At 42.1% G+C, this 11809-nt stretch overlaps 1 long non-coding RNA gene across 1 annotated transcript; it reads right to left on the bottom strand.

Annotated features, from left to right (window-relative positions):
• Positions 1 to 6936: 6936 nt before the first annotated feature.
• LOC112139871 lies at positions 6937 to 9402 on the bottom strand. Its single transcript, XR_002918071.2, has 5 exons — positions 9363 to 9402; positions 9193 to 9257; positions 7364 to 7401; positions 7165 to 7289; positions 6937 to 7065 (listed from the first exon to the last, which is right to left on the bottom strand). It is a non-coding gene; the product is annotated as an uncharacterized LOC112139871 (long non-coding RNA).
• Between the last annotated feature and the right edge of the window lie 2407 nt (positions 9403 to 11809).

The raw sequence follows: 11809 nt of genomic DNA, 5'->3' as shown, positions 1-11809 counted from the left end.
TGAAAAGGCCGCAGAGGAGATGCTGCTGAAAGGTGGGTTGAGCTGCAGGCGTGTCCTGATGGCTTCAGTTGCAGTGTTCAGACGGTGAAGCTGGCGACCGTGCTCGAGCAGTAACACAGAAACTCCTGCTGCTGGATCCATGTTTGGCAAAGTATTCTGTCACAAACAGGCAGACAGCTGGTTCCACGTGCAGCAGGTTTATTAACAGAGCTATAAGTCCACAAGACTAAGCAGGGTCAGACAGGCAGAGGTCATACATGGGCATGGGATCATCCGAGACGAGAGAGAAGGAGTCAGAGTCCCGGCGAGGGTCAGGGGCAGGCGGCAGGCAATCAGGGTAAGCAGAGTCAGAGGCAGAAGGTCAGGTCCAGGAATAAAGGCTCGGTGTTGCAAGCAGGGTGGCATAAAACAATACTTCGCAGAGAATGACAGTGTGGAGCAAGACAATATACTGAGGTGGTGATGAGGTGATGGGGAACAGCTGACAATGATGAGTCCAGGTGAAGGCAGGTGGTGAAGTCAAAACTCTGGTGAGGGCTCTCTCTGCTGGCTGGAGAGGGTAGCAACAGGTTGTTCCATGACAGTCAGAATAATCCTTCTTCCTCTGCTTCCTTCTTAGCACGTTCTTTCTAATCCAATTTTTTAAAGATATTATTTCTTTATCGCATATTATTCAAGCCATAAACTGACCAATCAGAGGCCTCAGTAAAAGCATGTGGCTCCCACTGGCCCCGCCTTGAACGTTTGATTGGCAGATTCCTCCAAGCCGCTTTTAGTGGGAAGGGTATGGACTTTGAACAAGCCAGAACATGCTCACTCCTGATTGGTGACTGTAGTTTCTTCAAAAATGTGACTCAGTGTGACTCGGACTAATCGCTGTCAACTGGCGGCAATTGGCTGAAATGTGGCAGTAGATGTAACAGCAAGTGGCGGCAAACGCACTGGCCTGATTTCGCGAGGGCCAAAGGTAATGCATTTCCTATGGGGGACCTCAACACTTGATATGTCCAGTTCTGATTAATGGTCTGTGCTAAAGGGGCGTTACTGGACACAGGGTTGGTCTGAGAACCAAAAGGTAGATCCAGAAGGAGGATGTTGCAGGAGCAAGTTCCTCTTTTGTCTGGAAAACATTCAAGTTTTGCAAATAAGCACAAAATACGCCTCTATTTTTCTAGGAGGACACTCAATAACTTCTCGATTTGAAGTTGATTAAAGTTGGAGTTAATTTTGATCAAAATTTTGTCTGATTTTATTTGAAACCAAGTATTGAAACTTTAACCTACAATGACAGTGTCTCTCCTTCATGTGCATTTAATAAGGAGAGATCTTAGGAATGACAAAAAATACAGATGTATTTGTGATGCAAAAGAACAAAAACACAAGAGTTATTTGAGGTCAAATGAAAGGAACAAAGTACAGGTGTAGGTATAACCTTCCGGAGAGTTGACTTTGGGGGTGTCAATATGGAGATGAAGGGCATCAGAGAATCTTGTGAAATCCAGGCCAGGGTCATACACATTGGGTCCAAACCAGAAATGCAACACACCAGGGGAGCAGACTTGAATCACAATCCAGGGCCAGAAAGAGGGTCAAAACCAGCAGGACGGGAAGACGCGGGCTTGAGCGGGCTTGAGCGGGCTTGAGCGGGCTTGAGCGGGCTTGAGCGGGCTTGAGCGGGCTTGAACTTTGGCAGAAAGTACAACAACAAGGTGGATGAGAAGGAGAGAAGCTTAAGTAGTCCAGAGCTCAGCTGTGTGGAATCAGCAATTAGAAAACAGGAGTGAGCAGGAACAGGAAACCCAGCGGGAAAAAAACCCACAGATCCTTACAGTTGTGAAATGGGTGTTTGTGCTGCAACCTCAGATCATCGCAGTGCAGGAGAGTTGCTCTATCACAGACGTATCTATTCGACAAAAAAAATCCATTCAAAGTTTCAACCACGACAGAGCAGTTTTAAGATTCTTCATCAGCATTAAAGGAACAAAAAAGTTTAGTTTAATCATTGCTTGTTATTCCCATTCAACAGACTTTATTTAGCATTTAACATTTTTTACATGATGTGACAAACTACAAACTTTTGACAGCTACACAGAGGCTTCCGTCTTTCATGTTTTTGATGTTTTCTGCTTCCACTGACCAGTTTTTACACTAAAAAAAATTCTCCTCAAGCTGTAGTACCCCATTAAATCAGTTGTGATTGAATAGGTAAATATCTGAAATCTAAAATGAGAGGAGACTTAACATCCAGGATAGGGACTCTATACGAACAGAGTAGTCATCTATGCTTACAAATATACTGTAGATTAGGGAGATATACCATTGTGGCTATATTATTTAAGTTCTATTGATAACATTGTAGCTGCCTGAAATGCTTCCATAACCTCCAGTGTGTTTAGACTGGTATAATAACATGGACATGAAATTTTCACCTGCAAATTTCACAAGTTCTTAATACTGTAGTACTGTTTGTTAGCTCAAAAAATTTTATTGACTTTTCTCAACTTAAAAATGTATTAATCACTGTGTTAATATCATTCCTGTTGAAGTAGTACTTGAGTGATGCATTCAAGGACACTCAGACATATGAGATTCACCATTAAGACATCATTGAACGTGTATTGCAAGATGAAGTTTCAGTGTCTCAGCTGTGGGCTGGGGGTGGGGGTGGGGGGGGGTGCAGCAGCAGGCCCGCCAATGGACATGCCCCTGCACCTAGAGACAGTTATACAATATTGAACAGCCCTGATCCAACATGACATAAAAAAATGTATCCCCTTTAACATATACAACCCCTTTACCATGGACGTGACCAGTTGTAACTTTAGGTTAAATAAACAAATGTGCGTAACTATAGGTTTCTGTTTACCATTTTTGGTGTGAGTCTGGACTCTGGTCACGCAATAGAGAGGATACTGCGAGGAATGCACAAGGCACAAAGCATGCACTTTTGACTCAAACAGCATTAAAGGCCCCCATGCAGTGCACAGGGTTTGGGGGGAGTTAAAATAAATGACAAATCTGTACGATACGATTGCATCTCACCTACTTCACCCTTACGTACCGTTACCATTAACACAATAATTGCTGCAGAATGTGAACCAGAAAAGCAGCGTGAGCTGTTAATGGTTATAAAGTTACAAAAAATCAAAGAACATAAAGACTGGAGCTCCGGTGTTAGCGGGTTAAGGGGAGGGGAAGGGACCAACTCCAACTGAAGACCTTAGAGCCTGAATAAACTGGTCAGGAGGACCGGCTCGGTCCTGGGCCGCTCGCTGGACTCTGTGGAGGAAGTGGCTGAGAGGAGGATGTTGACTAAACTCAGATCCATCAGCAGCTCTCACTGCAGCCGACTGTGAAGGGACTGAGGAGTTTCTTCAGCAACAGACTCAGACCCCCAGAGCAGGAACAAGTGTTACTGCAGGTCATTCTGCCATCGGACTGCACAACTCCTCTGTTTAATCAGGTCATCAAAAGTATTCCTTTATTTATCTGTTTGCTGGGCTTAGTCGGTGATGGTTACCTGTTTTTTCCTTTGAGTTGCCATGACTGATGAATTTCTCCTCAATGAGATCAATAAAGTTCAATTCAAAGGAAGTCCCATTCCTATTCATTACTTTGAGTCTTTCTCCTGACACATTTTGCAGTCATCCTCCATGTCATATCTTTCTCTTTAACTTCAGTTATATGCATCGAACATATGGATATGAAGTCCTGCTTAAATAATTTGTCTTAGATTGGATAATAATAAAATAAACAATGATTAAACAAACAAACAGCAGCAATGCCATGTAATGTAAATGATTGATTTGGTTTATTGGAGACACCACAAGATCAGTAAATCACCCAGATGTATCAAACTCAATACAGAAATAAGGAAATGCATTGATTAAAGGAAAAACAACCACAAGTCACATCTGACTCATTAAAAATAGTAATATTAGCTAAAGTCATTTTGAATTATTGCTTAAAAAGGAGTGGGACGAAGCAAACTTATACAGTCGTTTCATTTCATAATTTTGCATATTTTGTGATCAGATCACATGCAGATTTTCCAAGTAACAAAACTGAGAAAACATTATTTCATGATTTCAGTAAAAACAGTAAGATTAATCACTTATCATGTAACAGAAATTAAATACTCACTATCATCAGAATAGAATTTCATATTTATACAGAAAACCTCCCTTCACATTGCAGATCAGGTTTTCAAGTAACAATCATTATTCCACATTACACAATAAGATACTGGTTGTAATTAAAACAGCTTTGATTATTTCACCACATTCAAGTTCAAGTATGGATGCTTTTCTTTATGGTTCTTTTCAATCTGACCCTAAAGTTTCTGCATCCTCTCGGTTTGTTCCTTCTTCATTTTCTAAGAACTGTTTTTGGATATTGTACGGTAATATTTTCCCACTAGCTCTGTATAGAATTTGCGACATGGGAAAATCAAAATAAATTGTTTCTGCGTTCAAGAAAGTCTATCATTCCTATCATACTTTCAACATAACAGACGCAACGAACATGATGCAACTGCTTTTCAGATAACTAAGAAAATCCATATACTGTAACAATGACTCAGAGGCGTTCGGATCCATCTGCAGTGTTTCTTGTTTAGCGTTGTGACGATAGAGGGCAAGCGGTGGTTGGACAGGCAAGGGCGGAGCCGGCATGGACTTATCAGAGGCGGGAGCAGGCGGTGGTCAGAGACAGGCGAAGGTCAGGCACGGCGAGGGTTTGTCAGAGGCTGGAGCAGACAGACGTGAGGGACAGGCAGGAGTCGAGGCAGGAGGCTAGCAGGAGAGTCACGGGAACAGAACTGGGTCGTAGACGAAAAGGCAGGAACACACACTCAGAGTTTGGTTGGACGCTCAATACTTCACGCTGTGTTCTGCTTGGAGCTTGGCCTAAATACTGTGGTGATTGATAGGAGATTGGCAGCAGCTGTGGGACTCCTGAGAGGAGCTGCAGGAGTCACCGGACACGTGGAGTTCAAAACAGGAAGTGGCTCAGTGTTCTGGAGACTGTGTGCGTGAGCGACCAGAGGGGGAGACGGCTCATCGCCGTCTATGATCAGAGGGGCATCCGGACCATCCGAGTCGTCCGCCTGAGGCTCGTTATCATCTGCACCTTATGCAGGTTTTAACAGAGATACATGTAAAGTGGGAGAGATACGATAATCTGGAGGCAGTAGGAGACGGAATGAGACAGGAGTCACCTGACGTTCGACCTGGAAGGGACCCACAGGGCAGTCGGAGGCGAAGGTCTCTGGTAGACAGCCAGACCCACTGACGAGGGGACAGGACGGGTCTGGCTTGACGGTGCCGATCAGCTTGCAGTTGTGAGCGGCGAACTGCATGCTGGAGCTGGATGTGTGCAGCTGCCCATGTTTCTTCGCAGCGACCGAACCAGTCGTCTACAGCAGGTAGTTGAGAGGAACCCCCTGCCCAGGGGAAAAAAGGGGGCTGGAAACCCAATACACACTGGAACGGCGAGAGTCCAGTAGAAGTCTTCTTTAGAGAGTTCTGGGCGTACTCAGCCCAGACCAGGAACCAGCTTCAGTCACCCTGCCTCTGATGACAGTAGGTCCTAAGGAAACGTATGACTTCCTGATTGAGTCGTTCTGTCTGGTCGTTAGACTGAGGATGGTAACCTGAAGTGAGACTTATGTTAATGCCCAGTCCATCACACAAGGCGAGAGGTGAACTGGGGGCCCCGGTCTGACACAATTTCTTCAGGAAGGCCGTAGTAGTGGAACACGTGGTTGAGGAGTGGAATCAATTCTATCATTTTATGAGTATCCTACGAATTGATGTTGTATTTTTCCACCACGTCTTAAAGGCTGTTCAGTTGAAATATTGTCTAACTTTAAACTGATCAGTGAACACATAATGGCGACACTTGGAAAGCTCGTTAGCATTAGCATCTTGCTAATGCTACGTCGCAGTCACCGAATCAACACTTTTGATTAATCTTTCAGTTAATGCTATAAGTCCAGCGGGTTTTGTAATGTATTTATGTTGTTGGATGACTGCTAAGGTTTAGTAAAGTCAATGACGAGGGGAGAGCTTTGTGTGGAGAACGTGTTTTATTATTATTCACGAAAGCCGTAAACCAGCACTACGGATAGCAGTTGAGACATTTCCAAAAGCGATAGCTTAATTCACCAAACATTACAGGGTTGTCCTCCAGTTCTGACGGGATCCTGTTAAACACACCAGATGTTCCAAAACTACGTTACATGCAGAAAATTAGCGGAAGTGAGTGCGGGGAGGTTGGAACCTTTTATTCATTATTACCTTTAATTGAGAACTTTTTATTGCCATTGTATTTACCAAAAAATATCCCTTTGGTTTTGTCTAGATTCAAAGATAGTTTGTTATAATCCATCCATGATTTTATTTTGTTTAACTTTGTGTTCACCACATTAATAAATTCCCTTTGATTGTATAGTAGAACATATTTGTGTCATCAGCAAATTAAATGAGTTTTAAAAGTTATGAAACATTGGATATTTATGTATGTGGTGAATGGCAGCGGGCCCAGCAGTCATCCTTGTGGGACACCACAACTTATTTGTCCCCCCTGCCCGCCCTCAGCTGCCTTTTATAAAGTAAATGCCTCTGATGTGAATTCATTAATCTTGACAGATTGACAGCATCAATGATAGCCATTGAGTTGATGTGCTTACTCTGAAACTATATTAGTTTTCATTTAAAATGTCATGTTTGTCAATAAATTTAGCTAATTTGTCATTGAATATCTTTTCTAAACTGTTTGAGAATTGTGGAAGGAGAGAAATAGGCTTATAGTTTGTAAAGAAGTGTTTGTCTCCACTTTTATAAAGAGGGGATCACGCTTGCAGTCATTTCTATTTCTTATCGTTATTTGTTTTATTTTGAACTGAATATCTACTCTGTATTTCACAAAGAATAAACAAGTGGCCCATGAACAAACCAAGGGAACTAAAGACTGAATAGATGGAGACATCTTTAGCTTGTTAGTCTGTCAGGATGCTCGACCTCCTCTTCCTCCCTGTGGTCACATCAAAGGTTAGGGCTCAGCCTAAAACCCAAAGCAAACAATCCTCTGTGAGGAGGGTGTGGAGGAAGAGCTATGAGGTCATTCCTGTGCTGTCAATCAAAGGCAAAGTTACGCACACACCTGAGTCAGCACCAGGGTGGGCGTGAACGGACTCAAGAGGAGCACAGACACAACAGAGGATGAGGCAATGAAGTACTCCACTGTAGTTTCTGCCTCCTCTGGGTGGGACCGGGGTGGGCAGTGTGCTACAGGAGAGAGATGCTGTTGTTTTTGTGAGTCACACAGATCCTCATATTCACAAATACGCAGTGTTATTCACCATGCTGCCAGGTCCACACTGCAGCTGATGTTTTCCATCTCCAAAGAAGCAAAACAGATTTGTCAGTTTGGAAAACACCGGGGGACCTCCTCAACTGTAATATTTCAGATGTCTTCACACCAACACTTTGAATTTCAACATGACTCAGCTGTTCCCTTTTATTTAGACTCCCCTCCTCTTTCCTGAGAGTTTCCATCTCCCTGCTCCCACGCTGATAAGTTTCATTGAGCCAGTGTCTGTACTGCCCTGGGAGTTCAGTCATTGTCCAGCTTTTACACACACACTTGTGCACTTCTGGATGGTATGTGGTCTCTCATTGAAACAAGTAGACAATAGTTTTGAAATGTCAGAGCAGTCTTCTGCTCATGTTAATCAAGACAAAGATTTTGAAGACTCAGAGTATGGAGGTAAATATGTGACAAAACATCCAAGTGTAAATAATAACACACACACAATAATAACACACACGAGCTAGAATCACACACACACAAGTTTAATTCACACACATGTAAAACTGAATGTGAAGTTGCAGGAAAAAGAGGAAGATGTGAGAATAATGTGTACTTGTGGAATATAATGTGAGAACTTGCTTGACAAAAACCTTAACTTGTGTGTAAAAATGTTACATGTGAAGAAAATTCACACACACAAGATTTAACTTGAGGTTTGTATGGAAAATCACAACTTGTAAGACTGAGTTGAAAAAATCTTTACTTGTAGCTTCAGTTTTCTTCTGTAGAAGAGTTTCACACAAACGCTTTTTGAGTCACAGCGTGTTTTTGACTTTTGACACACCCCCATGTGGAAGATTTGTGACAAAACTAATTTGCAGGGAGGAGGGGTCAGGCAGGGGGAGCACTCGTCAGAAATCAACCAATCAGAGGACAGGGATCAGTTGGGCTGTTTCTTGTTCAGCAATGGTGCACCAAGCTGGACTTAAGTCTCTTAAAATACTATTTTAACACCTTCCTTTGTTGTTTTTCTGTAGTAAATACACTCTTACTAACAACGGATATCAAAAACCAGCCTCGTTGGTGATTATGCGCTCAATCTTTATAAACATCAAAGATGTTTAGTTTTAACATGGTGATGTGGTGGAGCTAGCAAAGCGCTAACTACAGCCAGCAAGACCAAGAGAATAGTTTATATTTTATTCTACATGGCAGTATTGGGAATATTAATATTAATTTTTCTTCACATGTAACAGTTTTACACACAAGTTAAGGTTTTTGTCAAGCAAGTTCTCACATTATATTCCACAAATGCACATTTTTCTCACACGTTCCTCTTTTTCCTGCAACTTCACATTCAGTTTTACATGTGTGTGTGAATTAAACTTGTGAGTGTGTGATTCTAGCTCGTGTGTGTATTATTTACTCTTGGATGTTTTGGCGCATAATTAACTCGATATCAGTGGGATATCTGCTGACATTGATGTTACCTTCACAATGAGATAAGGAGAGTCCTCCATCACTGTGACAGCTGCAGTAACATGACAAGTTCTTCTAGAGCCAATAATGAGAACCAGCCTGCAGAGGCCAGCTCACCTGTTTCTGAACATATGAAGATAAAGGTGTGATGCAGAGGACACTACAAGAGGACACTGGCAGCTCACCATAAAGGATGTGATCTTAAAAGATTTTCACAGCTGGGATTACAAAAAGTTGTCATGGTAATGCATACAGAGCCCGCACCATTCACACTCTCACCTCCTCATGTCTCTTCTCCTTCTTCTTAGATTCTCTTTTCTCTTTCTCTTCTGCTACATCCCAGTCTTCAAAATGATCAAATTCACCAAACAGGTTAAAGAAAACTATCAAATCACTCACCTTTTCTTCTCTCTTGATGTTGGGATGAACTGCAGAATACAGTTGTTCTCACAAGTTTACATGCCCTGGAAAGAATTACATTTTTCTTTCATAGAACATCAATTATAACACAATTTTTTCCACTCGTTAGTGGTTGGTGATGCCATTTATTGTCAAAAAATTCAATTTACCCTTCTTTACCTCCCTAAATGACCCCTGATGAATTTGTTGCACACAAGCTGATCCAAAAGGGTTTGAACGAAAGCTAAAGCTAACCATCCTCACCTGTGGCTCGTTTACCTGTAATCAATGTGTGCACTAAAGGTCTCAGAGTTTCTGGACTCCCAACAGAACCTTCATCCTTCATCCAGTGCTGCACTGACATTTGTGGATCCTGAGTCATGGGGAAAGACAAAGATCTACAGGAAAAGGTAACTGAACTGTACAGAACAGGAAAGGAATATAAGATATCCAAGGAACTGAGAATGGGAGTCACAAGAGTTCAAACTTGATCAAGAAGTGGAAAGTGAGGAGTTCTGTTGAAACTAAAGCACAATCACAAACATTTCTGCCACAACCCCCAGAAAAATCGTTAGGGATGCATTATATCAATAAGTAATATATAAAACGTAAAGTCTTGCAGGACTTTGAGCATGGGAAAACTGTGGAGAACATGTCCAGGGTTTGTTGTTAAATGATCGAAAACAACAGAGATGTTCATGCTTTTATTTTTGTTCTTGTTAATACGACTTCTGACCTTATCCAGAAGATTGACACAAAAGAAAAAAAAAACTTCTTTAAAGTAATAAACACCATCTCTTTTGATCTAAATTTTTGTGTTTTTATCAGTTATGTTTATATTGATTTTCTGTTCTGAATAAAGGTATAAATGATGGTGATTTCATACAGATAATTTTAACTTTCAAACTTCCAGTAAAAAGACAAACACAGCAGCAAACATGATATTAAAAAGTAAGAATTGTGGTATAATTTGTGAATTGTTGAGCTTGATTTTTGAACTGAATCAGATCGCCACCATAAGAAACGATCCACAGCTCTAGTGTGGATGTTTCTAGATGTACAATTATAGGGGTGTTACAATTAATTAGTTGTGCTTTTAACCTTTGTGCTATCCCAGGCATGTGTACATTAAAAGTGGGGTCATCTGGACCCCATAAGACAGCACGCTGAACTGTTTATTCAAGGATTTTTTTTTATCTCTACTGGTGTCTGTGGCAGACATAAAAAACTGTCCACTTTTGTCATGGGAGGATCACACATCAATGTAAGGGTCGGGTCATCTGGACCCCATAAGAGAGCATGAGGGTTAACTTGTCTTTTGTACAGGATCCCTGAGAGCCCTGAAAGGTTCTTTTAAACAAAATGCATCATTATAATTATTATTATCCTACTTTCTGGATTTCAGCTATTGCCGGTTATTTATAGAACATAACAAAGGATCTCTGCACTCAAGAAACCAGAGGAGGATTTGGAACAACCCTCCACGATGAATAACATGGTTATTTTTTATTACAGATCAAACCCTGGTCAAAGGCTAACGTAGCTAATGCAACTAATCTAATTCTAACAATACTCCCAATCCTTTAAAGCTGGATGGTAGGTTTGTGAAACAACTGGTGGAGGCTTTTCTCACATCTAAATAATCTTTGTTATAATGGAAAATAAAGGAGATTTCCAGTTTGACCATCCTCAGCTGAGAAGCTGAACTGAGATGTTTTTCTATCTGTGATGGCACCCAGCTGAGAGTCCTGTGTCTCATCAGTCTGCATGCAGACCTAAGGTCAGCCAGCACGACCTTATCCCTATCAAAGGAAATGAAGAGGTCGACTACAGGGACCGGATGGTGGACCTGGGATTCCCCTTGTTAACACAAAGCCCAGTACAGTACATCACACATTCCGAGACACTGACTCACCTCCCCCTCCCTTCTTCGCCTTTAGTCAACTCTCCCAACAATTGATCCATTTGTTGCTGTTGGGTGGGCAACAACAAAAAAAGGACAGTGTTGGAATGATGGTGGGGACAGCAGCAGGAGGATCCAGTGAATCTGATGTCAGAGACAGCTTATGTGCCAAAGTTCAGCCCACAATGGGGGGGACACATTGGAAAAATGTCTGGATGATGTAATGTTCTGATAACATGCTTCCTTTGTATTTCTGTGTGTAAGTTTGTGTGTGTCATCCCCCAACTTTTAACAGAAACCGTCCATTGTAAGAGTTTGTGATCCCTTTTGGATAGGAAACAGTTATAAATACAAAAACTGAGAACACTCTAAAACACTGAACAAAACTGATTACCTGCGTGAACCAGGTAGACTGACAGTTACACCTGGACGGCCGTGGGATTATTCTGCCACGTTTGAAAAGCCATACTCTGACCATTAGCCTAGTCACATGTCCATAACATAGTCTTGTAGGTAGCGAGGCCTGCAATGAACATGAACCTGGAGGGGTGCAGATGGTGGTGGATCCGCTACTTCCACTGAAACAGGTGGTTCATTTTGGTAGGCAGTTGGCTCCGAATAATTGTCGAGAAGACTTGAAGTCTGCCCTGCGACAGACTGGCGACCTGTCCAGGGTGTACCCCGCCTTCGCCCATCAGTGGCCGGGATGGGCTC

This window comes from Oryzias melastigma, linkage group LG5 (genome assembly GCF_002922805.2).
Source record: "Oryzias melastigma strain HK-1 linkage group LG5, ASM292280v2, whole genome shotgun sequence".
In the NCBI taxonomy this organism is placed as follows: domain Eukaryota; kingdom Metazoa; phylum Chordata; class Actinopteri; order Beloniformes; family Adrianichthyidae; genus Oryzias; species Oryzias melastigma.
The sequence above is the reverse complement of the archived record's forward strand: the minus strand, read 5'-3'. Positions and strand labels throughout refer to the sequence as shown.